Source organism: Oculina patagonica, chromosome 4, assembly GCF_052425735.1.
Source record: "Oculina patagonica isolate OP01 chromosome 4, crgOcupat, whole genome shotgun sequence".
Classification (NCBI taxonomy): domain Eukaryota; kingdom Metazoa; phylum Cnidaria; class Anthozoa; order Scleractinia; family Oculinidae; genus Oculina; species Oculina patagonica.
Genome location: NC_135761.1, coordinates 44,220,478 through 44,245,931, shown reverse-complemented (window position 1 = coordinate 44,245,931; position 25,454 = coordinate 44,220,478). Strand labels below are relative to the sequence as shown.

General features: G+C 39.5%; 1 pseudogene across 1 annotated transcript; it reads right to left on the bottom strand.

Annotated features, from left to right (window-relative positions):
* Positions 1-4,950: 4,950 nt before the first annotated feature.
* Positions 4,951-25,454, bottom strand: LOC144652483 (ATP-binding cassette sub-family C member 4-like; annotated as a pseudogene). Its single transcript, XR_013570549.1, has 8 exons — positions 25,342-25,454; positions 15,026-15,574; positions 13,970-14,349; positions 11,478-13,444; positions 10,182-10,752; positions 9,232-9,368; positions 8,406-8,767; positions 4,951-7,898 (listed from the first exon to the last, which is right to left on the bottom strand). The product of XR_013570549.1 is annotated as an ATP-binding cassette sub-family C member 4-like (transcript).

Below are 25,454 nucleotides of genomic sequence, written 5' to 3'. Positions count from 1 at the left end.
GAGTCAAATGAGTCAATGATTTTGGGTCATGAGTCATACTGTAAATTTTAAATATTTACAGTTACTTACAGTTGCTAAAGTTATTTACGATGCTGCCCTGCCAACAAAAGCTAACCGCAAGCAAACCAGAGTGTAACAAATCGCAAGCAAACCAGTGTAGAACTAACCGAAAGCAAAGTGGAGTGGAACTTACGCAGCCAAAGTGTAGTTTGCATACAGGCAAAGAGTTGGCAAAGCGTGGTTCAATACACTATATCATACCTCTTGTAAACATCACGTTGACTCGACTTAAAGAATCATCGTAACTCATAAAGAGGACCACGGGACCTCTTTAACAGTAGATGAATAAAAAAATTTTTTTGCGTATTTTGTAAGTATGGTAACAACCACCACAGAAGGCGATCTCAGTGCCCTCTGTGTTATTATGGGCCATCGACTATTTAAGTTATTTCTTAAAAATTAAGTACTTTTGATGAAGGGGCGGAAAATTCATAATCGTTATGCTGTATTTGAGAGCGCAAGAAAGGAGTTCTGCTATTAACACTAATAACTCGACAACGTATCTAGAGACCAAATGTTAAAGTAAGAGCCGCACGACTCTTTGTCGACACTAGAAAAGGTCTCGTCTTCATAAATTGCAGACCTGTGTATCCATCTTATGTCACCATTTATAAGGTGGTGGTGCATGGAACTGGAGCTTTTATTAATGAGTTTCAAGGAGTAATAGCTAGTATACGGGAAGTGACCTGTGGAGCATCAATATAACAGCCTTATCACGCACAACTCCGTTTTGTATATGATTGCCACATGTGGAACTACAATCATTGACAAAATGTTGACCCATTAATAATTTACGCCCTTTTTTATTGTTATATGGACCAATTCCATCCTTTTGCCCCACCTTTCCAACCCCCCTCCCCCCAATCAATGTTGTAGTTTGTTTCTAGGAGTCCTTTGCTACCATTTTACAACATTGGATGGGGGGGAGGGGGGTATTTTAGCAGACAGTCATGAAATTTAAAAACTAGTGTTAAATTTGTCATAAAAACCGCAGAGCGAAGTCGATGTGTCAACTACTTTTGTCAAAAAATTGTAGCTACCAGCTATATATCACCGAATCCTCCACCACTTTGGCACAATTTCGTTCACATCTGAATAATGTGAGGTTCACAGAGCGCCAGTGCATGAACTGTATATGATATTATCCATGTTTTCATATTTTTTTTTCATATTCTTAGGACTAATTTATATTTTTAATATTAAGGAATAGTCTTTATTTAATTTTAGATCTATCTCTTTCTTTTTACTATTGATGCTATTGAAAAGATTTAGCTAGAAGTCGAGCGTTTTTAACATGAGCCTCTGGCTCGGGAGACTGGGAAAACACTCTCCACGTTTTCGACGTTAAATAAAGTTACCATTACTATTAGTAAGTTTCTGTCTTGAACCCGAGCCACCGTAATCTGACAGAATTATTAATAAAGACAGAGAAAGTTTACTTCCGTTTAATCAATTGACATGGAATAGAACTGTAGAGGAAAAAAAATAAAATGTGATATTTGTTGAGCTCCAGCTAAACTAACAAACAATCTTATCCAACGTTATGTTGGATGACCCGGTTTGGATGAAAATTTCCAACCTAATGGCGGCTAAACGATCAGACATGTTTATCCAATACGATGTTGGATAAAAATATTCGGACGTCGTTTAGCCGACATGCTTGGCTTAAAATTCACACAAGCGAAAGTATCCTTACTACAACGCATGAACCCCACAGGACGGCTAACAAGATTGTCCACATTTATCGTGTTGCTTAGGGCCTGTTTACATGGAGGGAGGGTGCCCCGGCCAACAGAGTTACCCGACTAACCGAGGTACCCTGGTCGAGCCAACTTTTCATACGTTTCTTAAGAAAACGCATTCAGTTGAAGCGTCTACATGCTAAACAGGGTAACCCGCTTTCTCAGTTTACTATGTCTACTTGCCCGGGCACCCGTTTAGGCGGGCTATCTTTTGCCATGGAAACGGTTATGCCAAGGTTATCCAGTCTTCCCGGGATAAGTCTTCGCGCGTGTTCTTGAATTAAATTTGAAGTTAATGGCATAACAGAACTCAGCCGCTCGCCTTGTTTTAGAACGAAGCAAAATGTCACATACGCCTCTGCTTAGATCACTCCATTTTGCCTTCGTTCGTCTTTTTTGTTCGTGGCTCCTGTCTCCCCCCTCCTTCTGTTGGGTCTGTGGTGATTCTGGTCATGGGATACTTACTTCCTCCGCTACCCTGGGTGCGATCTTTTTGGCTGCTCCAAAGTGGTGATCTCCCATTTTCTTGAAGTTCTGTAGTTGTTTGACCATTTTCAGGGCGTTTAAAGCTATTTATTCTTTATTTTACACTATCATGTATTTTAGTTTATAATTTTAGGGCCATTTTGTATTTTCTTTTATTTGCGCAAGTGAAAATCCTTGATTGATACTGCGCAATTGTCATAATTATTATTATTCATAACATTTGACCAATTACAATTCTGAATCCAAACAGTGCTATTTAACCAAAATTAGTTTTTTCTGCCGACTGGAAAATATATCTTTGAGCAACAGCTAAATAATTCAAAATGTTCGAGGAATGGTTGTGCTAATTCACACAACAACAAATTTGATTTCAATTTGGTGTCCAAAGACTGTTGAATTCCTATAAAATTAAAGGTACTCAGTAATTTCTAAGAGCTTGCGGACGACTAGCCTTGATTAGTATATACCACACAAGTGAATAGTGCTTTTTTGCGCTCGCTGCTTGGTTACCTCGTAGATGCTTAGCAAAGTACTATTCACCTCCGAGCAGCTAAAGAGAAACAAAATGGCTTCGCGCGTCGCTTTGTTTACCGAAAATCTGCAGATAGTTATTTAATTTATGTGGTATATACTAAAACAAGTATTCACCTCAGTGTCGGTGAATGTGGTGGATATTTACCTCCACTTCGGTGAATAATTGTTAGTAATATTTTTCTTCAATCATTTGGAGCTTAATGTTTTCCAACGCTATGACACGAAAATGACGCTGTCACAACTCGGGTAGAAGGGCTGTTAATTCTGCAGGCAAAGGCCGGCTTTGTTTCAGCTCTTCTAGCCGGGTAACTCGGTTATCCGGGGCACCCTCCCTCCATGTAAACAGGCCCTTAGGTCACTTCAACACTGCTACACTGCTCGGCAAAAATCTTCAATTTCCACGCTAGGCTTGTTAAGCTTAAATGCAAATGCTGCATTTATGAGACAGTGATAACAAAAGTCATAAACGAAGACGACGATATTTAGTAAATAAACCCTTTCCGGCGGCTGATATATTGGAGGATAATGCCTTAAGTTGTGCATTAACCTCAACGTACTGGCAACTCAGGCAAGTTAGTTACAGCTAACCAAAGGCCCTTATATAACCTGACAAATCTTATTACCACCTCATCATTCAAAATGAAAACAGACACACGGCTAAAATTTAATTTAACTAACAAATGGCTTGACATTGTAACAAATCATCTCTTATCCTAAACAGATTAGCTGACAACTCGCAAATGGCCCGACATCTTAACTGAAAAAACCGTCATGTCTCTTCCTCAACATTCTTACTGAAAACTTTCAAACGACCAAATTTTTAAATGCCCGATTGATCGGGAGCTGCCTACTGGCTGCTCCTCATCAATCGAGAATGTCAGATTGGATCCATCCGAAATAATTTTCCAGATCTAAAAGAGGGATGACTACATCTACAATGAAAAGGTTTTTAGGTATGATCGTGCACGGCACAGACGATACGAAAGACAAACACTTTTTCCTTTCCTTTCACCACAGACAACAAAAATTGTTCTGCGTTGTCCCACAAAACTCTTTTCTGCAGATATTAAACAATTATTTGTGCGGATATTAAACAATTATTGGATGAGGTTTTTGTAAGCCGAAGGCTTAGGCTGATAACACTTACCGAGACCTTGATTACTCCGGATATTACAAAAACGGAATCTAATAATTGTTTTATATTGTTTTGAAAAGAACAACGACAAACGATTTCAACACTAGTGCTAATCCCTTTCTGCCGTCCGGCTCCTAATTGTTTTTCTCCTCAAGGTGTTCGTGGAACAGTTCCTTCGCAACCTTTGTCGATCTTTTTTTTTGTGTTATCGTCCAGCAATTTTTCAATTTCTTGCTTGGTTGAAAAAGCGAATCGACGAGCCATGTTTTTCTTTGCTGTGTGCAAGACACCACTCACCCCCCATTCACCACACGTGAACTTAAAATTACTCTGGTAAAAATGCATTGCGCGCGCAACCTACAGATTATTCACTAATCTGCTAGCAGATTAGTGAATAATCTGTAGGTTACGCTGATTCCCAGAATTAGCTGCAGGCTCTCTATAGCCAATGAGAAGACACATAGTGACTACAATGTAAAATAAGATCAAATATTGTCGTCTTCGCTTGCTCCTTTGTAATCACTGTCTCGTAAATGCAGCATTTGCAACAGGCGAGGGATCTGCATCCTGGAGTGGGAATTGTGTGAAGATTCTTGACAAGCATTGTAGCAGTTACAGGGACCTAAGGAACACGATAAATGCTGTCTACAATTTTGTAACGCGTGATGCGGAGTTCATGCGTTGTAGTAAGGGGAATTAATTTCGCTTGTGAGAATTTTAAGCCAAGCATACAGACAAAACGATCCGACATTTTTATCCAACATTATAATATTGGATGAATATGTCTGAACGTTTAGCCGCCCCTAGGTTAAAATTTTCATCCACTTCGGTTTATTCAACATAACGTTCATAGTTTCGTTCCTTTACAGTTTTATCAATTCCTTAAACGGACTAAAACTTTCTATGTCTTCAAATTCTGTCACAGTTTAGAGTTGGCTACGGATTTCCTTTTTACGCTATTTTAAGTAACAGTAACAGTAACTTTATTTTTAACGTCAAAAAAGTGGGGAGTGGTCTCTCAGTCTCCCGAGCCAGAGGGTCATGTTAAAAACGCTCGGCTACTAGCTAAATCTTTACAATGGCATTAAAATTAAAAAGATAGAAATGTTGCTAAGATAGATCTACTCCAGTCTTTAAACTCTCTCTTCCTCGTGCACCTCATAGAGGTTGAACCCAGGCTCGAAAAGAGAGAATCCAGGATAACTTGCATGCGCATTCGCATGCGCCAGTTTTTCCCCCGAAATCGGGGAAACCGTAATTGGCAGTACTTCTAAAAACGCGCAGCACAAATGACGTATTCAACTACGCGACCGTGTACTAAAGCAGGATCAACGAGAATAACTTTTGAAAAATGCCTAACTTGTTATACTATAATTATACTAAAAGCTGACGGTGAAAACGCAAATCGCTATCCTTCAACTTTTCCTGGTATTTTGTATTTGTTAATTGAATTGGCTTTGAATGCAATTTAGGACAAAAAAACATTTATTCTTGCATTCATTTGAGCAAGCAATTTTAACCTTAGCGCGTGCGTCCCAAGCGAGTGACGTCATACTCCTCGTTTCTGATTAATTCGTTCTGAGCATGCGCATGTAAGTTATCCTGGACTTTCTCTTCTCGCGCCTGGGTTAAACACCTATAAAAGGCGCGCGGAAGGGGGAGTTCAGGGACTGGACTAAGATAGATCTAAAACTGAATATAGACTATTCCTAAATATAAACTAATCGTAATATAAAAAAAATATAAGTTAGTCCTTAAAGTATCAAAAATTATAAAAAAAAAACTGATTAGATTATATACAGTTCATGACTGGCACTCTGTGAATTTTACATAGTTCAAACGTTACATAATTCAAATGTGAACGAAAATGTACCAAAGTGGTCGAGTAATCGGTGATACCTAGTAGCTGGCTCTACATGTGGACAATCGTATACAAAAAGGAGTTGTGCATGATAAGGCTGTTACATGGAGGCTGCACAACACTCAAGCCACTACCTTGTAAACTAGCTCCTATTCCTTGAAATTCATTATAAAAGCTCAAGCTATATTATTAATTCCATGCACCGCCACCTTATAAATGGCAACAATAACATGGATGCACATATCTACAATTTATGAAGTCGAGCCCTTTTCTAGTGTCGACAAAGACTCGTGCGATTGTTTCTTATCCACTAGGTCCCTAGCATTCTCAAATAAAAATAACAAATATACTGTAATAATTATTATTTTTCAGCACCATCATCAAAAGTACTTTATTTCTAAGAGGTCACTTGAGTAGTCGATGGGCTTCATAGTAACTTAGAGGACCGGTAAAATCCTGTTGGTAATTGTTACTATACTTCGAAAATATGTACAAAGATACATAAATACAGGAACGTTATTAAAGTGCCAAAATTATTCTTGGTTTCCACGTGACGTCATAAAAATTCAAAAATCCAGAATCGCAAGACCCCTGAGTTTTTATCCTTCACTGGCTATTCTTGAAGTCCTTAATATATATTATCTTGTTGAAGGTTTTTAGCTTGATAGCATTCGCCGTCCTTAACATAGAGTATTTTGAATTTCGGAGTTTCACGCCACACGAGATCAAAGATGGCCGCCACAAGGCTGTCACGTATACTTAACAAAATGCTTTATCTTGTGATTTTTAACAATCTGAACAGTCGAGATTCTGCGAGAAATGTTTATATGAATGTTTACTTGTTCATGGTGGTGATCTGACCGATTTTTATAGCAGAAGTAAATGCCAGATGTTTCTGTTGATTTCTGGCTGCCATGTTGGAGCCCAAGCAGTTGGGCTTCAACATGGCGTTTCCATACTGTGCTCTCTAAATTTATTTGCGTGAAACATTTTGATGGATAACTCAAGTAAGGAATACCGTACAGACCAGCGACTTGGACAAGTAGTTTATAAAGTGGTTTTCTACAACCTGTAATATTCTTATTTTTTTTGACTCAATAGTTTTGGATTTATCTTTTCGCGGCGTGACAGTTGCGTGACAGTAAAAAACCAACTTTTTGGGACAATAACATTAAAAAAAAATGTTTTAAAAGTTTTAAATATAGTAAAATAAAAATAGTTATAAAATAGTTAATAAAAGGTTAATATAAAAATAGATTAAGAAATGAAGTACAGATGTATAGTAAGATACATAATAAGAAAATAGCAAAATCTACAATTAAACTCATCTACTGTTAAACCCTTATCTTCACAGTGATTACTTTCTGAGCACTGTAGGTCAAGTTTTCACAAATATGAACAACGCCACTATTTTTTGGCCCACGAATCCGTTTTTGAACTGTTTATTCCTTTAGGACTCGCTAGTACTTTATTTGTCATCGTTCATTATTCACAATCAGTCTTTATGTGCCAATTGGGCCGCTGCTAATTTTAATGCTTTTGGTTCTGGCTTCTCACCATTTCAGCAAATAGTCCACCTTTTCTTAACAACATCCCAGGTTTATCAAACTCCGCCACTCGTCCACCGTCAAGAACCAGCACCTGATCATAGTCCATGATGGTGTTCAGTCGATGCGCAATGGTCAGCACTGTGGAGTCTATAAATTTGTTACGAATGACTTCCTGGATCAGACGATCGGTCTTGAAATCCACATTAGCAGTGGCCTCATCCATGATGATGATCTTGCTCTTTTGGACCAGAGCACGAGCCAAACACACCAACTGTCTCTCACCAACGCTCAAGTTTGTTCCGGACTCTTTCAGTTTGAATTCAAGCTGTCCTGGCAAATCTTCAACAAGGGACTTCATCTGCACCTCCTCCAGAGCTGTCCAGAGATCTTGGTCCGTATATTCTGAGAATGGGTCTATATTCTTTTTCAAGGTACCTCCAAATAGCACCGGATCCTGGGTGATAACAGCCATGGACCTGCGGGCCGTCTTGGAGATTGATAGATCCAATATCCACGCCATCGATAAAAACCTAAAACGTAAAGCAAGGCTTGTCACAAAATATTCTTTTCTAACTGTGAAAAAATGTGGTAATCATTCAGACTACCACGTTGTATTTGCAGATTAACTAATCAGAAAACAAGGGTAAACTGCTGGAAAGAGCAGTTTGTAAATCAAAAAATTTGGAGGAGCTCTGTAGTTGGGCAGACAGGCATCTTCGTCTTCTGGTGTTTGTATGGGACTTAACAACTTTTAATTAAGAGCTTGTCATTTAGTTGCCTTTGATCAATACACACACTGATGCGAAGACAAACTTTCTGTTAGTTGGTTAACTTGCTACTTGTGTCCAAACAATGTTGCAGACTCTTTGCAGTGCTCTCCTTGCTCGCGAAATGGGCAATAGAAACTATCAGGCAGCCAAACTACCAATAATAATAATAATAAATAATATTCTTTGAAGCATTCCTCTTTTTCGGGAGGTGTTTTAGACTGGCCTGACTATTAATTTTACTATCAATTATCTTGTCCAGCAACGTACCTTCCCCAGGGGATCTGGCATACGAAACAAAGCGGATACCAAAGATGACTTTCCAGCACCAGTTCGACCTACAACTCCAACCTTCTCCTTGTTGGTAACGCAAACGTTGATATTATTTAAGACACGAGGTCCGCCTTTAAAGTAAACCAAAGAAAGGTCTTCTATTGTTAAGCTTCCTTCATTGGGCCAGGATTCTGAAGGATGGCTTTCAGTGCTGTAGCCGGGCTCAGAGTCGATCTCAGTATACGCAATTACACGTTCGACTGACGTCATCAAGTTTTCCACCTCTGAAGCTGATCGTACACCATATTGAGTCACGTCCAGTGTTTGCAATGCGTATGTCAGAGCGAGTCCGGCCAAGGCTGACGAAGAAGAGAGGAGAATTTTTAAATGTAAGGAATTTCAACACCCGAAGAGGTAATAACCAGTCAAATTTTATTTGTAGAGAACAAATTGATAAACGAGGGACACGTGGGAAATGTTCAGCTCTCGCTATTGTTTCCAGCTCACGTCTTTCGATTTTAATTTTATCTTAACGTACCTCACACCAAACCGTGAATTCGCTCTGGCGTGGCTCAAGCTTTTTTGATTCCCTGAAGAGACTATTTTCCACGCCTGATCGTTCAAGACCGCCAACACAGTATGAAAGTGTTGTTATTTCTTCATGCAAAACCCTAGGCGAGACCTTGACGGCCAAAAAGAATAGCATTCTACTTGGAAAACCCCCAGTAAGGCCCAAATTCTAAATTTACATTCGCAAGAGAGTTGACGAAGATTTCCGTCCCTTTCATACGGTAGTCTTCCCACCCAGGACTAATTAACTCACCAGGATTTTCTGTAACCAAAATGGCAGCCACTGCGACAATCGTGACAAACACACCAGACAGCAGATCGAGACGTACGCTCAACCAGCGATTAGAGGAAACTACCATGAAAAAAGCTTGAGTATTCTCGTCCTGATACCTAGAAAAAGTATACAAATGACAAAAAAATGAAAAAGGAACAAGTAAGAAATCGATATCGTATGAGAAGTTTAATGCCAGAAAGCCCAGCCTTAGAAAAATTCAGGGCACTTTAATCCCTGATTATAGATTTGGTGATTAAATCAGGGTAACCCATCATCCTGCTTAACAGTAATTCTAGTGTTTATTCTTCCTCAAAACCAATTTTCTACATATGGTTAAGTCTAAACTATCATTTTTTTTATAACAAAGAAGTTTATCAGTTAGTGAGAAAAGCCTCTAGTAGAAAGCTAGAATGCTTCGTTTCCCCAACAGAAGGTCGACCAAACCCATGAATATCGCACACCGGTCGGGTCCTCTACTCACTGAACTGCAGGCGAATTGTAGAAACATGGCCGTGGTGACTCGTGTTATCAAGTTGAAAGCGCTCACATTTGTCTTTACCAAGTAGTTTGTGCCACTAATTGATGGATACATTCGTATATTACTACCAATCCTTAATCACTTGACGTCTTCAAAAATAAATAAAAATGTGTCCGTCAGCCTTTAAGCTTTTAAAGGAAATTACAAAGCGAACAATGAAATACCTAGAAATATTAATATCTATCTCTTTTAACCTTCTTTTTCACATATTTGATTCATTTCATATATTCATCAGTATGTGTAATGACAATAAAAGACTTAAATTTGTATAAATAGGATTATTACTTTAATAAGCAAGTGCTTTAAATTCCAATAGCTATCGCAAATATGTTTTAGCCGGAAATAAAGTACAGTCAAAAATCTTTATGTTTACTATTGAATTGGAACTAACCTCTTCAGTCTGTCTTCAAATGTCCTGCCCATGTTTGAAGTGTGCACTATTTCAAGTCCATTAACTGTTTCCGTGATGTGTGAGTACACAGGGCTGCATTTGATGGCCTCGATTCTCTTCAGCTCTCTAGAAGACTTCAGGTAATAGCGCGCAAAGTAAACAAATATTCCAATAATTGGAAGAAGGGCCAAAAAGAGCCAGACGTTTGTTGCAGCGGGGACCAAAATAGCGGAAAGCGAAAAGAGGCAAAATATAAGAGCTTGTAGAAATAGCGGTGGCAACACGTCGTCCATAGAACCAATATCTTTGGAAAAGCGATTCAGGATACGCCCAGCTGGGGTTGAATCAAAAAAAATTACCGGGGCCTTGATTGTCGCCTGGGTCATTTTACTGTGAAGGTTCTCTGCAGCTTTCAGCAGGAGGTAGTAAAAGGAGAAAGACGATGCTACCATGACAACAATGGCCACCGCCACCAGACAAGCGTGAACGACTTGAGTGATTGGTGCTTTCTGTTGGTCGGGCGACATCTCTGCCATTCTTGTCAACCACCAGTTTGGAGCTAGGAGACAAACTGAGACAATTTTCATGCTTTTAGTCATTCAGAAAAAATACACTGAATGAAACAATGAGTGCAAGCATTAAATTCAAGCGATCGAGTAATCATCATTATTCCTTATCATTATTATTGTCATTATTATTGTTCCTTATTGAAAGAGAGCACAGATGCCTGTCAAGTGGATTTGTAAGGCTCTCATGATCAAGGTGACCCAAGTAACAACATTTAAGAAGCCCTTTTAGATAATGTTTATTTTTACTACAGTTTTATCTGGCCAAGCAAGTGAAACTGAATGTCGATTTTGTAACATGTATCACACAACCCTGCAAACATTTCACTATGCAACTTTCATTGTTAGCCATATCTTTTTTGACAGCAATCACTTTAGGTCGTCTTAGAAACACTGAAAAATACACAATAAAACCTGTCTCTTAACAATGTTAATTTTTGTGACGTCTTGCCAAAATAATTTTTGGGGTATCAAGCAGTTTTTCCCAAACTAAACAAATTCCACAATGACTGTCTTATTATAGAGAAAAATCAATAGATAATTATAAACTTTGTAAAAATGTAGTCACAAGCTAATGTTAAATATTATTGTGTCGTAACAATTCGGTATGCCACTAAATTACACACACCCTGAAAAGCTCTATGGGGAGATTACTATTAAAGTTCTTATTCTTATTCTTCTTATTCTCTTACCCACATACGATATTTTCAAGTTATTGAATTAGCTTTACCTTGTGCAAATAGTAAGGCAACTGCAAGAAACATGATCCTGGAAACAGGCAGTCCTTCCTTAAAATAGTCCCAATAAAGTCGCCAGGTCACAGTTCCGGCACTCTTGGTTTCCTCCTCTTCCTTTAAGTCAAGGGTTGATTGTTGATCATCATCAGCTTTTAACACATTACACATGTTTGGATCTACCGGAACACTAGTAATTTGCTGACTCATTTCGTCGATGACATTGCCGCCATTGCTTTCGTTCGCCGCTTCAAGTAGAGTCGAATCCTCTATAAAGGCTTCAGGCTGTCCATCCATAAACGATCCCGAGGAGATTGAAAGTTCGCGCAGGCTTTTCCTGATGATCCCTTTATCATTGAAAGCGTCGACAGTTACACTCCCTACAACATCAGGGTCATTATCGATAGATTTGGACAATTCCTGGTCAACGCTTTCGTTACCCTGAGCATTAGGTACAAATGTTTCGTTTTCTGTTCCTTTTGCTAGACCTTTCACGCCTGCGTTCATCGAGACTGAAGAGCCATGCTGCAGCTTATCGATGTTCCGGCTTTCATCAGGGAACTCGTCAAGAGTGGAAGTCTTCGTAAGCCTAGTGCCATGCTCAAATGGATCAGCCAATTTCAGGTCATGATTTTGTGGTTGACCAGTCTCGGGCATATCGCATGTGTTTGTGAGTGTCGAGGAGCTATGAATTTGCGAAGCATTTAATTCGTCTAGGCTGATACTGTCTACGAGCCCAGGTCCATCATCATGGGGCTCAGGAAATCCCGCGACTCGCATTAGTGCTCCTTGTTCAAGAAGTTCCGTGTATAATCCCTGGTGAACGATCGAACCGTCTTCCATCACAACGACGCGATCCACATCGTTTAAATATTGCAACTGGTGGGTGGCCAACAAACGAATACGGCCAGATAAATGGCCAAGGATACAGCTCTCAAAAAGTTTTCTTCCTACTTTCGTGTCGACTGCACTCAGAGGATCATCAAGCAGATAAATATCAGCTTCTGAATACACTGCACGAGCTAAACCCACACGTGCCTTTTGACCTCCACTAAGGGTCACTCCACGCTGACCAATTTCCGTAAGGTCACCACGCGTAAAGGTTGTCAAATCTTTCGTCAAATCGCATATGTGAACTACGTGCTGGAATCTCTCCTCGTTGAAAGGTAATCCAAACAGAATGTTCTCTCTTACAGTGCCAGAAAATACCCAGGGTATTTGGGGAACATAGGCCAATTTTCCATAGTACGATATTGCTCCTGTACGGAGGGGCAGTTCTCCGAGAATGGCTGTTAGTAGTGAGGATTTTCCACTTCCAACTGCACCTGTTATTGCTAACAAGTCACCATTGGAAACACTGAAAGTAATGTCGCTCAAAGTGTCGCTTGAAGTCTCTTGATTCCAAGAACATGACGCTTCAAATACTGAGACATAAGGCTGTTTAATGATTAAGTTGATGGAGAATAATTCTGTTGTCACTTTTTCCGTTAACGCCTCCGCTGAAGAGCTGGGACTGACCATTTGAGCTTGGCCTAAGTGGTCTTCTCGTTTTATGTAACTTATTAACTGGGCAGCCATTTTCGTTTCATTTTTACCTGTGCCATTTTGCACCAAAAGGTTGTCGTTAAGGTTAACGGTTTGTTTTATTGGTAGATTTTGGGCATGGGTCTCCCCAATTCCTTCGATCATTGTCACCTTCTCTGTTAGAAAAGTCTGTATTCTATCAAGAGCTACTTTACCATCTGAAGCAATTTGCATGGCCAAACTCAAGTTATAACAAAATGTTTCTCGTAGTATAGCAAAGCCTAGAAGTAGTGTGAATATTGCAAATGGTGACAGGTGAGTCCCTGTCAAAGTCAGAGTTGTCACGGAAACCAGGGTAGCAATGGGAATCGTTGTGAAGAACAAAACAAGAAGCATTGACACAATCAAACCCTTTAAATGTATTATAGCCATCTCCTTCCTGCAAACAGAGTGCAGAAGAAACAAAAATAATGAGAAATAATAAAGCAGGGGCGTGGTCATCTTTTCAAAAGAGTAGCAGCCCTGGCAAACTGGTCTGTGAGGACGGCTTTTCGGGTGTATTTCACCCGGGGAAGCTATTAAGATGATAGCTTCCCCGGAAGAAATAATTACGTATTTAAAAATACGTTCAAGCAAAAACACTGGAGCATGAATATGTTGCTGTAATGAGTTAGTCATGTTTTGTTATTAATTTTTGGGTTTATTGAGACGCTGCTAGTTAAAATATTACAACTTGGGAATGGCCCTGGATGCACTAAAATCTCTTCGAATTACAGGATGTGCTCTTACATATAGCGTTTCTGGGCTGGCTGGTGAACTTTTGCAAGATAAAGCCTCTACCGGAAACAACTACAGGCTATGTCTCAAAATCTAGACCTCTGTGGTCTGACCTTTTGTAAGCCACCACAAAATCTTGACATTTGCAATGCTCACTAAAGAGAGGTTCGACTGTACTTAGATTTACCTGCGAAGGTCGCAAACGACGTCTCTGAAATTCCACTCCCAAGCATGCATTTTCACAGCTCGTATTCCAGAGATGATTTCATTCATCACCACGAGCCGTTTGTCTGTAAAGGCGGCCGCTTTTTTCCTCAGCTTTGCAGCTTTTCTCGCCATTAACATTTGAAAGGCTGCTAAAACGATAAAGAAGGAAGCACCAATAAGTGCCTTCCAGCCAATCAAGTACCACAGGATCAACAGGCTGATGATGATTTCTAGCGGAGCCAACAGCATAAAGCCAATGCTGTTCAAAGACTTCTCGATCTTCTGTGCGTCATTTGACACCAGGTTGATAGTGTTTCCAGACAACGTAGCCTCCAAGCTACAACGACTAAGGGAGAGAACCTACAAGATTACAAATACAAACAATGTATTCTACTCAGCCATAAAGGTACTTGCTGGTCGATTCTAGATAGTACCGGTATATTTCGTGCATTAACTTTTATGGGGTTATTTTAAAACGCGCTCATTCTGCCCATTTGCCAACATCAAAGAAAAAAATGGCGTATTGTCTGAACGAACTTGACTTCTCAGGATTTGTCTTGCATGATTCTGCAGGGATATTTTATGGTGTGCTGCTTTTGTTAAATTTAGAAAGCGTCAATTCAAGGCAGCGTACTGGAAAAAAAAATATTCTTTTTGGTTTTGCTAAGCACTTGGGGCAAATTGTCATCAAGCCGCTTATTCATGTGAAGGAGTTTGATTCCACGCTCTTGGTTGACGGGCGGGGGGGGGGGGGGGGGGGGGGGGCCCCCAAAAAAAAAAAAAAAAAAAAATTTTTTAAAAAAAATTTTTCTAAGAAAAAAAAAGCCCCCTTCACCCATTTAAAAAAAACCAAACAAAAAAGGGGATCCCGGGGGGGTGTGGCCTTTGTGTAAAAAAAAAATGTGTACAGCGCATTTGAAAAATAAAAAAAAAAAATGCGCTATATAAATTGATTCTCATCAATTATCATTATTCCAGGAGAGTTCCTCTCCTATCCTGTCCCGAAGCCTGCAGCCCATACTATGATTAAGCTTACCTTCTTATAAACCAGTCCTATTAAAGCCACCTTTAGCTTCAATCCCCAGAGTTCGGTTAAGTAATCATAGTGCTGCGTCGTTAAAGCCTTTACTACGCTCGTTATTCCCAAAGTCGCCACATAGACTAACGCGTACTTCATGTCTATATTTGGTCCATCGTTTAAAGTCTTTAACACAAGCCAAAGACATACTGGAAGGAAGACAAAACTCAAAGACTGAAGCGTTTTTAAGATTATCATTACAAAACCTGATTTCCAGGGAACAAGACTGATCATTGCTTTCCACAAACGTGGTTTCCTTTTCGCGGACTGACTCCTTTTTAATTCTTTGAGCCAATATTTCTCAGCATTCTCTACGAGAACGTCAGCTTTGTAATCTTCAAGAGGAGGAAACAAATCGTCTTCGGTCAGCGGTCGTTTATTGCCCAGCTTTAACACGTCATTCATCCACCAGAAGAACATGATTGACAGCCAACTTGCTCCATCTCTTGGATTTTGGCTCTCTGAAGGGCCATTCATGTTTCAAAGAATGCGTTGCTGTTTACAATTCTGGAACAGAGAGAATAGCAATTAGAAAGAGTAGCTATTAACTGATTAGTTAACCCTATAAAGACCTTGGGCGAGGCAAGGGGTGGGGTGGGGGGCGGGGAAGTCTTCACGCACGGACTCGGACCCTTGGACGTGTATCCAAAATCATATGGGAGCGACCGTACGAGAGAGTAAGGGGGTGATGGACACACAACCCCCCTTCCCCCCCCTCTTGCTCTACAGATGAGACGGCTATTTGTTGGTTATGAAGTCGTCTGACGTCCTTTAGTCTGCAATCTTGGATCCGCAAATGATAACGAAAATGAATACGGAATGTACTAATTCTGAAGAATCGTGATTGAAAATAAGATTTTTGTTGAAAAAGGTTGCGATTTTGCTGAGCCTGCTTGACGAAACGTCGTTGCCATGCCAATGTTAAAAATCATGAACACACAACATATGGTTGAAATGCATTTTGCACAAGGACTTGTACTTGCTGTGAAGGGAATCTGGATACGTATACACTTAGCCTGCATAAAATTTGTACTTTTGGTGACAGTCCTTTTGAAGCTTTTTTTAATAGGATATTTTACATGCAGACTTTTTTATTTACTGGTTACTATCTAAGTCTAAAATAACAATTTTATACAAAGCTCCTTCGGTGCTGAATTTTTTGCTGACCACGTCCCCCGCGTGCAGTGCGAGTTCTTTCCGCAGGGCATTCAATCAGACAGTCACGCTTCATTATTCAACGCACTTTTCGTTCTATTTATTGGCAATTAAATCAACTTTTTTATGTTTATGATAATTGCCCTCCAAATCTTCACTTGCTGACGAGGCTTGCTTGGTGGGCAGATTAGAATGGGAGTATGTTACGTTTAAACGACCATTAGCCGTAAACAGCAGCGTTGTAACTTAAACTATTCACAGTAATAGCATTGGTGCGCAAAAAGCAGACGATTGTGCTCGTTACGCTTTCTAGTTCTTCAAGAGGGCATAGGCCTACTCTGGGACCCAAAATCGCCCAAAGTCGCCTAATATCGCCTAAAGTCGCCTTAAGTCGCCTAAAGTCACCCAAAGTCGCTCTAAGTTGTTTTATAGATAGTATAGATATTTTCTGTAACAATGCTTTATGGTGTACCATGATGATTCCCATGTACATGTATACCACAACTGTACTTAGGTCGGTCACCTAAAATTGCCTAAAAGGTCACCTAAAACTGCCTAAAATCGCTCAGAATCGCCCAGTCACCTTAAACCGCCCGTAATTTTGGTCAAAATAAGCGTCGCCCAACGTTACGGCGACTTTGGGTCCCAGAGTAGGCCTAGGGCATGCAAGGTAATTATTGCCGGATAGCAGCGTTCCTTTTGAATACAATTTCGAAATTAAAACTGTAAACAAACGTTCTCATAATTGGAAGCTAAGTCTCACTCTCGCTCTCAAACGCAAGCTATAATACAATATATCACAGTCGTTAGAATGCAAAAAGGTAGACAAACAGAAAGTCGGCTACCTTAAAAGGGATAAGATTTAATTACTGGCCCCAAACAAATATTAAGATGCGGGAAATGCAAAAGCAGATTTCTGTGTTATTGAAAAAAATGAGAAATATTTTGATTTGGGAACATTATTCTTTCCGATTTCGATTTTCTACAACGAAGTAATAACCTTTCGATTCAATGAAGCTCTTTTTTTACAATACAATATCTCGCAGTCTTTTAAATGCAAATACGTAGAAAGTGCAAATGTATATAATTGGATTGCTCGACTGCCGTAATCTATAGAATATAAATTAAGCCATCGATTTTGTGGTCTGCAAAAACCAGAACCTCCCTCTTTCGCAAAAAAAAGGAAGTTGACGCTTTCTTACATTTAACGCTGCGAGCCTTTGCACTGAGTTTTTTATGCGCTAATGTCAAGGCGACATGCAGGTTTGGTTTGATAAGGAATGAAATATTTTGTTTTGAATACGCATTGCTTTAAATGGCTTACGATCATCATAATTAACCCTCGGACGTACAAGCAAACTCATACCCCCATCATCGTATAAGGGGGGGGGGGGATGGAACCCCTCCCCGCAGTTTTCGTTATATTAAGGCGTAGCGAAATTATTTTGCTCTGAGAAGAAAGCCCTTAGCTTACTCTACAAGATGACATAATTTTAATTGGCTATGACGTCATATGACGTCACGTGACGTCATAAGAGCCGCCATCTTGGATCCGCCATATTGGATTTCAACATTTTCTTAGAAAGTCACAAAGTAACAGAAATTGATGCAAAATCAAGCTAGAATGCTTATGGAATGTAAAAATAAACAAATCTTGCACTTCTGTTATAAAAAAATGGAAAAAATCAAGAAAAATGTTAAAAATGACGATTTTTGGCAAGACCTGCTTGTATTTATGACGTTGCCATGGCAACGTCACATACTATGGACACATGGTTGACATATCAAAATTTCTGCAAAGGATCAATGAACAGCTACCGAAAGTTTCAGCATTGTAGGGTAAATGCTTGTTTCAAAATTTGGAAAAAACCTTACGGGGGGGGGGGGTGGCATCCACCCCCCCCCCCTTGTACGTCCGAGGGTTAAGCGTATAAAGACATATCGTGTTCTGATACCTGTAAATCAAGCCACTCTTAAACAAACATTCTTGATTTCGTCTCATTTGGCATCAAGCATCGAGTTTCTTACCTGTTGTACTTACATTTTAAGATTTGTTTTGCTAAGCTTTAATGCATCAAACAATAAAAAATATACTAAATCCTTTAATCCGGCATTTAACCAAATTTGGTTTCATCTGTCTCTTCCTGATTAGTACGGACAAACAAACCATAGCCTACTATAAGGGTCTGTTTACATGGAAGGCGGGTGCCCCGACGGGTGGTGCCCCCGGCGGGTGCCCCGAGCTACCCTGGGCGAGCCAACTTTTCATACGTTTCTTTAGAAAACGTATCGAAGCCTTTACATGCTAGAAGGGTAACCCGCCTTGCCGGGGCACTCGGTCTACTTGCCCGGGGCACCCTTCTAGGCGGGATAGCTTTTTGCCATGCAAACTGTTATGCCCGGGCTATCCTGGCTTGCCGGGATAAGTCTTCGTGCGTGTTCTTAAATTTACTTTGAAGTTAATGGCATAAAATGCATAAATTCGGGACCCAAACAGTGCTATTTGACCAAAACTAGATCGAGTTAGTTTTATTTGTAAGCTGGAAAATATTTCTTAGAGCAACAGCTATAATTAGTTCGAAATTTTCGTAGGAATGATTATCCTAATTCACGAAACAACAAATTTAATCTCAATTTGGTGACCAAAGACTGTTGAATTTCGATTGAATTCCCCACAAAATAGACGGAGTAAATTTCTAAGAGCTTGCACATCAAAGTAATATAGGTTTTAAGATAGCTAGCCTTGATTATTCAGTAAAAAGGCCTTTTTTCTACAATCGTTTGAAGCTATATGGTTTTCTCACGCTGTGTCACGCTTCAATGACTCTGCCTCAACTCGGGTAGAAGGGCTGTGAATTCTCCATGTAAAGGCGGGGAATGTTTCATCCCTTCTAGCCGGGTAACTCGGTTAGCCGGGACACCCTCCCTCCATGTAAACAGGCCCTTAAGGGTTAATATTTGATCACTGGCCCTACGGCGATATTAAACATATCATCTGACAGATTTCGAATTTTTGTATGAAATCATCACTAGTATTCATAAGTAGACAGGAATTTTTTAATTACTGTGAATTTTCGAGTGTCACATAATCAAGGTAAGAAAGTGAAATAATTAATTTTCTGTAACTGAATTTTCTTGATCCTTTTTCTGCTCTGTGTATTAAATTAAACGTTCGCGCAGCTGATAATATTTTTGTTAAACGAAAATTATAAAATCCAATATCTCGCAGTCAGTTGAATGCCAATAAACAGACAATACATAGAGCATTCAAACAAAATACCTTTTCCAAGCTTTTTATTTTCTTGTCAGTTTTCCAGTAACTTTAAGATAAAAATCGAGTCTGGGTTTTTGACATTTACTTGCCTTTGATTACCGTCTCCTGTAATCACGAGTATAACCGTTGTTTACTTAATAGGAAGTTTCCACAAAAAAGTGCGGCAAGGTTAAAAAAAGAGTTCGCTTATCTTCTGCATATAGGTAGCCCTTAGTAAAACTAAAAACGTTATGTTGTTTTTTTTCTTCACATATTTTTATTTTTCTGAAAAAACGAAATTCTCGATTTTACGTCTAGACTCGATTCCGAAGGTCCAAACTGGGTTGAAAATCGACCATTTTCATTCGATTCGCATGTCAAACCGATCAAGCGCAGAAATTTTTTTGATAAAACCGGTTTATTGCATGACTCTTCCTTGTCCAAAGAAGCATAGTTTCAAGAGTTTTGGTTTAAGTTAATTATTTAACGGTAAACAAAACCAGAATATTCTCACGTGCCATGAAAGATGGTCGGTCAAAAGAATCGTCATTTTCACCATGTGCCATATCTCGGAATTCCTTGAGATTAAGGCATTTCAACTGTAGAAGGATGATATTTCCAAAATACGAAAAGTTTGGTTTGGACCAATCAATAAGCATTTGTCAAAAAAATATTCAAAATCGTACAAAAACGGCACAAAATCACGCCAGCCTTCGAATGCTTGACCAAAAGTATTACCACCGTATTTGTTATTTGAATCAATGTAATTGCAATACTAGAAATACTAAGGCATAAACCAACATAAATATGTTCACCTTTGCTCGGGTCTGATGTCCTGACCGTTGCAACCGTTGCAACGTTTCTTTCCTGCCATTTCTTCAATGGCTTCCCGTTTAGTTCGCATGCTCTTGTCGATTGTCGATTGAACGCGAATCCGTCTTGCGACTGTTGAATTTGAAGTAATCATGTCTCGTCATGATTATCGTGCACTACTTGTGTTACTTAATTAAGCCATATTTCAGGAAATAGCCGGCAGAGCATTTTCAATAAGCCACTTTGCATTGCCCGTTGGAAGCCATTAATTCGAAAAGCGAATAAATTTGCATACTTCCGAGATAAGCTTGACAGCTTTTTGTATATACCTGATTAAAGAATCGTTGACCCATAAAAAGCATATACCATAAACGATGCGACCCAAATGTTGACTGGGAAATCAGAAAAGATAATCGTCGTCTGTGTCAGAATAAACATGATGATAAAACAGGTTGCATAAATCATGCTTCAAAGCTCACAAAGAAAGAAAATATCTTGATTATATCAATAAAAGGAACCAGCTAACTGAGGCTGTCTACCCAGAACACCAGTGGGTCATACCGTTCATGGTTTATGCTTTTGCAGGGTCAACGTTTCTTCAATTAGGGGTTTAAGGGGGTGGAGTTTTTTGTGGAAACTTCCTCTAATTGAAATATTATTTGTTTCTTTATGAACACTCCAGGAGAATGTCCACTTTTGGAAATGTGGAAAACAATAGCGTGACGTAACAACATGGCGGTGTCAATTCCTCCCGAGTGGACTCCACTAGAATTTTATATTTGCCTTTTTTCAAGTTTTCCCGTGGTGCGCTTCCTGCCAGATGGTAACACAACACAAAGAAAGCATTGAAGAAGCGTTATGCGTGACAATTGTGTAAAATCACGGCGGATTGTGCGCGGAGGTTAGAATTTACTTTCAAAGCGTATGTTTGTTTTGGTTGTCTTTCGGGTCGTTTCTTCAGCTTTAATCCAGTGTATCTCTTGTGAAAAATTTTTCTGAGCCTTGAAAAAATTCAGAGATGTTCTACAGTTATTCTACAATCCGCGCCATAAAGACTTGGGACACCCATTTCAGCAAGTATAACGTGACATTTCGTCACGATTTCTCAGAAATGGAGAACCCCCTCCCCCCGAAACCAATGTTGCAAAACAGACAGCAACGGTAGGCATTGGTTTTTCAAGGTACACAACATTGTAATGGGGCGGGGGGTAATTATTGATTTTTTTCCTCTTCCGAAGTGCCAAAAACGACGAGTGTCCCAAGAAAAGTGGCGTGGATTGTCCGAAGGTGAAATCAAGGAAACTAGAGGAATTTACTTATTTCCTCCCAAACTGTGCATGTGCTATCCTTATCGGTTGCTCATTAAAACAGAAGCTTCTACAAGATCCCAATTTTATTTGGTAACGTTATTTCATGTTTTGAAATTAAGGAAAATCCTGGTTTTATATCAAGTCGGCCGAATATAACACTCCATAAAGCATATCACAGCCAGAACAACACAACAAAGTTCAATTTGTCAGCAACATGAAGCTTTTCTATGTCAATTGTCGTTTCATTGTGTTATAAATGTACTCCTGTACCAATTTTCACTTTTACAACAAGTTTAAAGCTCATTTGAAAAGCTAAATATCGCTTCACCATGGTGAATCATGTGGTTCACCATTGAAAATGACGTCATAATGACGTCAGGATTGCAGTTATCGATCGGTGAGACAGTAGCATTGGACTCGGCGCATGAAATTACCTAGAATACCATCTTTGTTGCCCTATCGTAGCCCTTTTTACGCCGAAACATCAATGGTTCACCATGGTGAACCATTATTATAAAAGGAAAATAATTAATTTTCTTTAAATAATAAGAGGTTCACCATGGTGAACCGTCTATAATTCGCCAACATAAGGCTCAACGTAGGGCCAAAGGATTGTATACTAGGTAATTTTGGACGCTGAGTCGAATGCTGCTATCAAAATGACAGATAACTGCAATGCTGACGTCATAGTGACGTCATTTCCAATGGTGAACCATTGGTGAAGCGTGACACCATCTCAGAATTTCACACCAAAAATGTACAAATACCATTGTTTTTTTAACCCAAAATCACAGTAGGGCGAAGAAAAGCATAAAACTGTTATATTTCGACCCAAATGACCGTCTAAAGTTTGGTAACGAATTCAGATGAATAAGAATGTTTAATTCTATAAAAATAAGGCATTTGACTGCAGAACAGGCTCGTCCATGTGACGATTAAGTTTTTGTTCGTCTACGTCACAAGGTGGTCACATGACCTTCTATTTCCACTCATTGGTTTAGGTACTTAAGATAAATACTTAGGCCAAGTTTCATTTTGATCGGCCTAATGCAACTATTTTTGAGGTGTATGCACTGACCATCCAGACAATCCGCGCCATAAAGACTTGGGACACCCATTTCAGCAAGTATAACGTGACATTTCGTCACGATTTCTCAGAAATGGAGAACCCCCTCCCCCGGAAACCAATGTTGCAAAACAGACAGCAACGGTAGGCATTGGTTTTTCAAGGTACACAACATTGTAATGGGGCGGGGGGTAATTATTGATTTTTTTCCTCTTCCGAAGTGCCAAAAACGACGAGTGTCCCAAGAAAAGTGGCGTGGATTGTAGTTGCTCTGTGCGAAATCTGAGCGATGGGCCGCAATTTGGGTGGATGGGCCGCGATTTTTGCTGGAAGCCATCGTCTACGCAAAGTGAGACTGCTTACAACTAATCTGTTTGGACTTCTTTTCGTTCGCTCCAGTCGATGACTTGATGGATAATTGACGTCAAAGAACATCTTAAATATATCCAGGATCGCCACAGATTATCTGCTGGACGTGTTTAAAGACACAACAAGGTCAACAAGGACAACAGGATGCGAGCTTTGTTTTCTTTCTGGTTTCTTTGGACCGAAGGTCGACGCGCGGCTGAAAAGCGCAAAAGCACATTGAAATGTATTAAAAGGAAGGGTATCTGGCAAAAGAAATCAAGCACGGACTCGCCTGAAGCGAAGGAAATTATTTTCTCGATAAGATTCAATTTCTTGATAACCTGGAGTTAGAAAAACATGGAAGGAATGAGAACCCTGGCGAGCTGCGTGTTTGCGCCATGCCAAGGGAAGGCGAAGGAGACTTCAGTCAATGTATGTTCCTGCATTTCAGTGTAGTCAACTTAATTCTAACCAGCTAGGAGTTCTGACGGTCTTGTTGTTATGTTTATAAGGAGCTCAAAATGCCATGATGTTTTCAAATGATTGAGCCAGCCTTCAAATTGATTTCCTGGCCAGCTATTTTGCGAAGCAGAGTTTGACAACTTTTGACGCCTATTTGTTGATGAAATATATGTTAGAAAGGTTTGTTGTGACTCATTTTTATTGCAAGATAAAACTCAGTACAGTTCACTTTATGTTTTCACTACAAGACCAGCAGATTATGAGCTGCGCGAAGGATTTTTCTTTTCTAATATTTTTATTGTGTTGTCAAGCCAGGCTGTTTGATTTGCAGCAATGTAATGCCACTGTAATGTGTCGCTTCCTTCGACGCGTGTTCTATTTTCTTGACTCAGTTGCGCCAAATATTCATGTGGCTTCTAGGAAGCTATTTACTTTTTCGTTTAATTCGTAGAAAACAAGTAATAAGTTTAACGGCTTATGCAAACCTTCGACTATCAATTTGTTAGACCGGTCAGTTCTGGCACGATACCAACTGTAAATGTTTTCATGTCAGTTTGCGACATCGCATTTAATTTTTGAATTCGAGACGCCGCCAAGCTAATGCCCGGGATAATTGTGAGAGTATCTTATCTGAAAATCGGAGTTCATAGCTCCTGTTAATTTACCAAACCAAGTGCTTAGTGTGTCACTGATATGTACATAAGCGCGCGACGGAAAACGTTCGTTTCCGCTTTACTCACTCTCGGCCAAGAGAGATAAACGGCATATTTTTTTCTTTCTGCAAGCCGTGAATAAAGTTAGGCCCAGGATGCTTAAATCCTTGCATAATGTGGCGTAAACTGCGAGAGTATCTTATTTTAAAAGCGGAGTTCATAGCTCAGTTCTTTTAATTTACCAAAACCAAGTGCATAGTGTGGGCATAGCGCGCGACAGAAAAGCATTTAAAATGCAAGCGCTCGTATCCGCTTTACTTATTCCTGTCCAAGAGAGGTCAATGGCATATTTTCTTCTTTCTGTAAGCTGTGAATTTCCGCTTAGTTAATAGAACGAAGCTTGTTTCATTCGAATTCGAGTTCTGTACACTTCGCTGTTCTAGATTTCGATCGACAGGGCAGGAATATTTTATGTCAACAGACCTCGCATCATGTGACTCCAAATTCGAGAAATGATTGGATAACTGTTTGTTTTGATCTGCGGATCAAAACATTTCCAAAAGTGGACATTCGTCTGAACTGATGAACATAACGAGTGACCAAATATAAAAAAATATATAAAAAAAAATATAAAAGGTCCCATTCTATAAAGCACTACTGTCTTTAGCGTAGCAAAACCGAGCTACCATTCAATCACCCGGCCGAGTGTTAAAAAGACCTATGGAACATTCCTCTTTTTCCTTATTACAAGCAAAACTTCTTAACTAAAGAATATCTAAGATTAACATTTTGGAAACCTTGGTTACTAAATCAAGTTTGGAGGTTATGATATAGTGATTGATTTCGCGAAAGGCACCTGCTGACGTTTTCTTCGCTCTGGAGTTTTTTAAAAGGTTCAAACGCGGGAGTATAGTAATTACCGGCTGGGTACTGATCCAACAGTTAATAAGGTGTCATTATAAAAATCTTAATGCATAAAATGACGAAGTAACTATTCAACACTGCTACTAACTGACAAAACGCAACCTACCAAGAAAGGATTAAGAATTACCGGCTCTAATTTTTAAATAGGAGCACACTTAAAATGAGTTATTGTTTCTGCATTTGATGATGATTAAATCTTCACTCGGCGATCAGACGTAAGAATATTTTCGAATTTGATTTAATTCTACCTCCGTTTGCAAACTAAATCAAGATATGAAATGAAACCTCACCTTGTTTGGCAGTGTAGTGTAAGTGGCTTTCATGCTCTTGAATCCAGCTGGTTATCTTAGTAAACTATGGATTGCTGATGTAATCTGTACAATAAAAGGCCGTCGATTTTGTG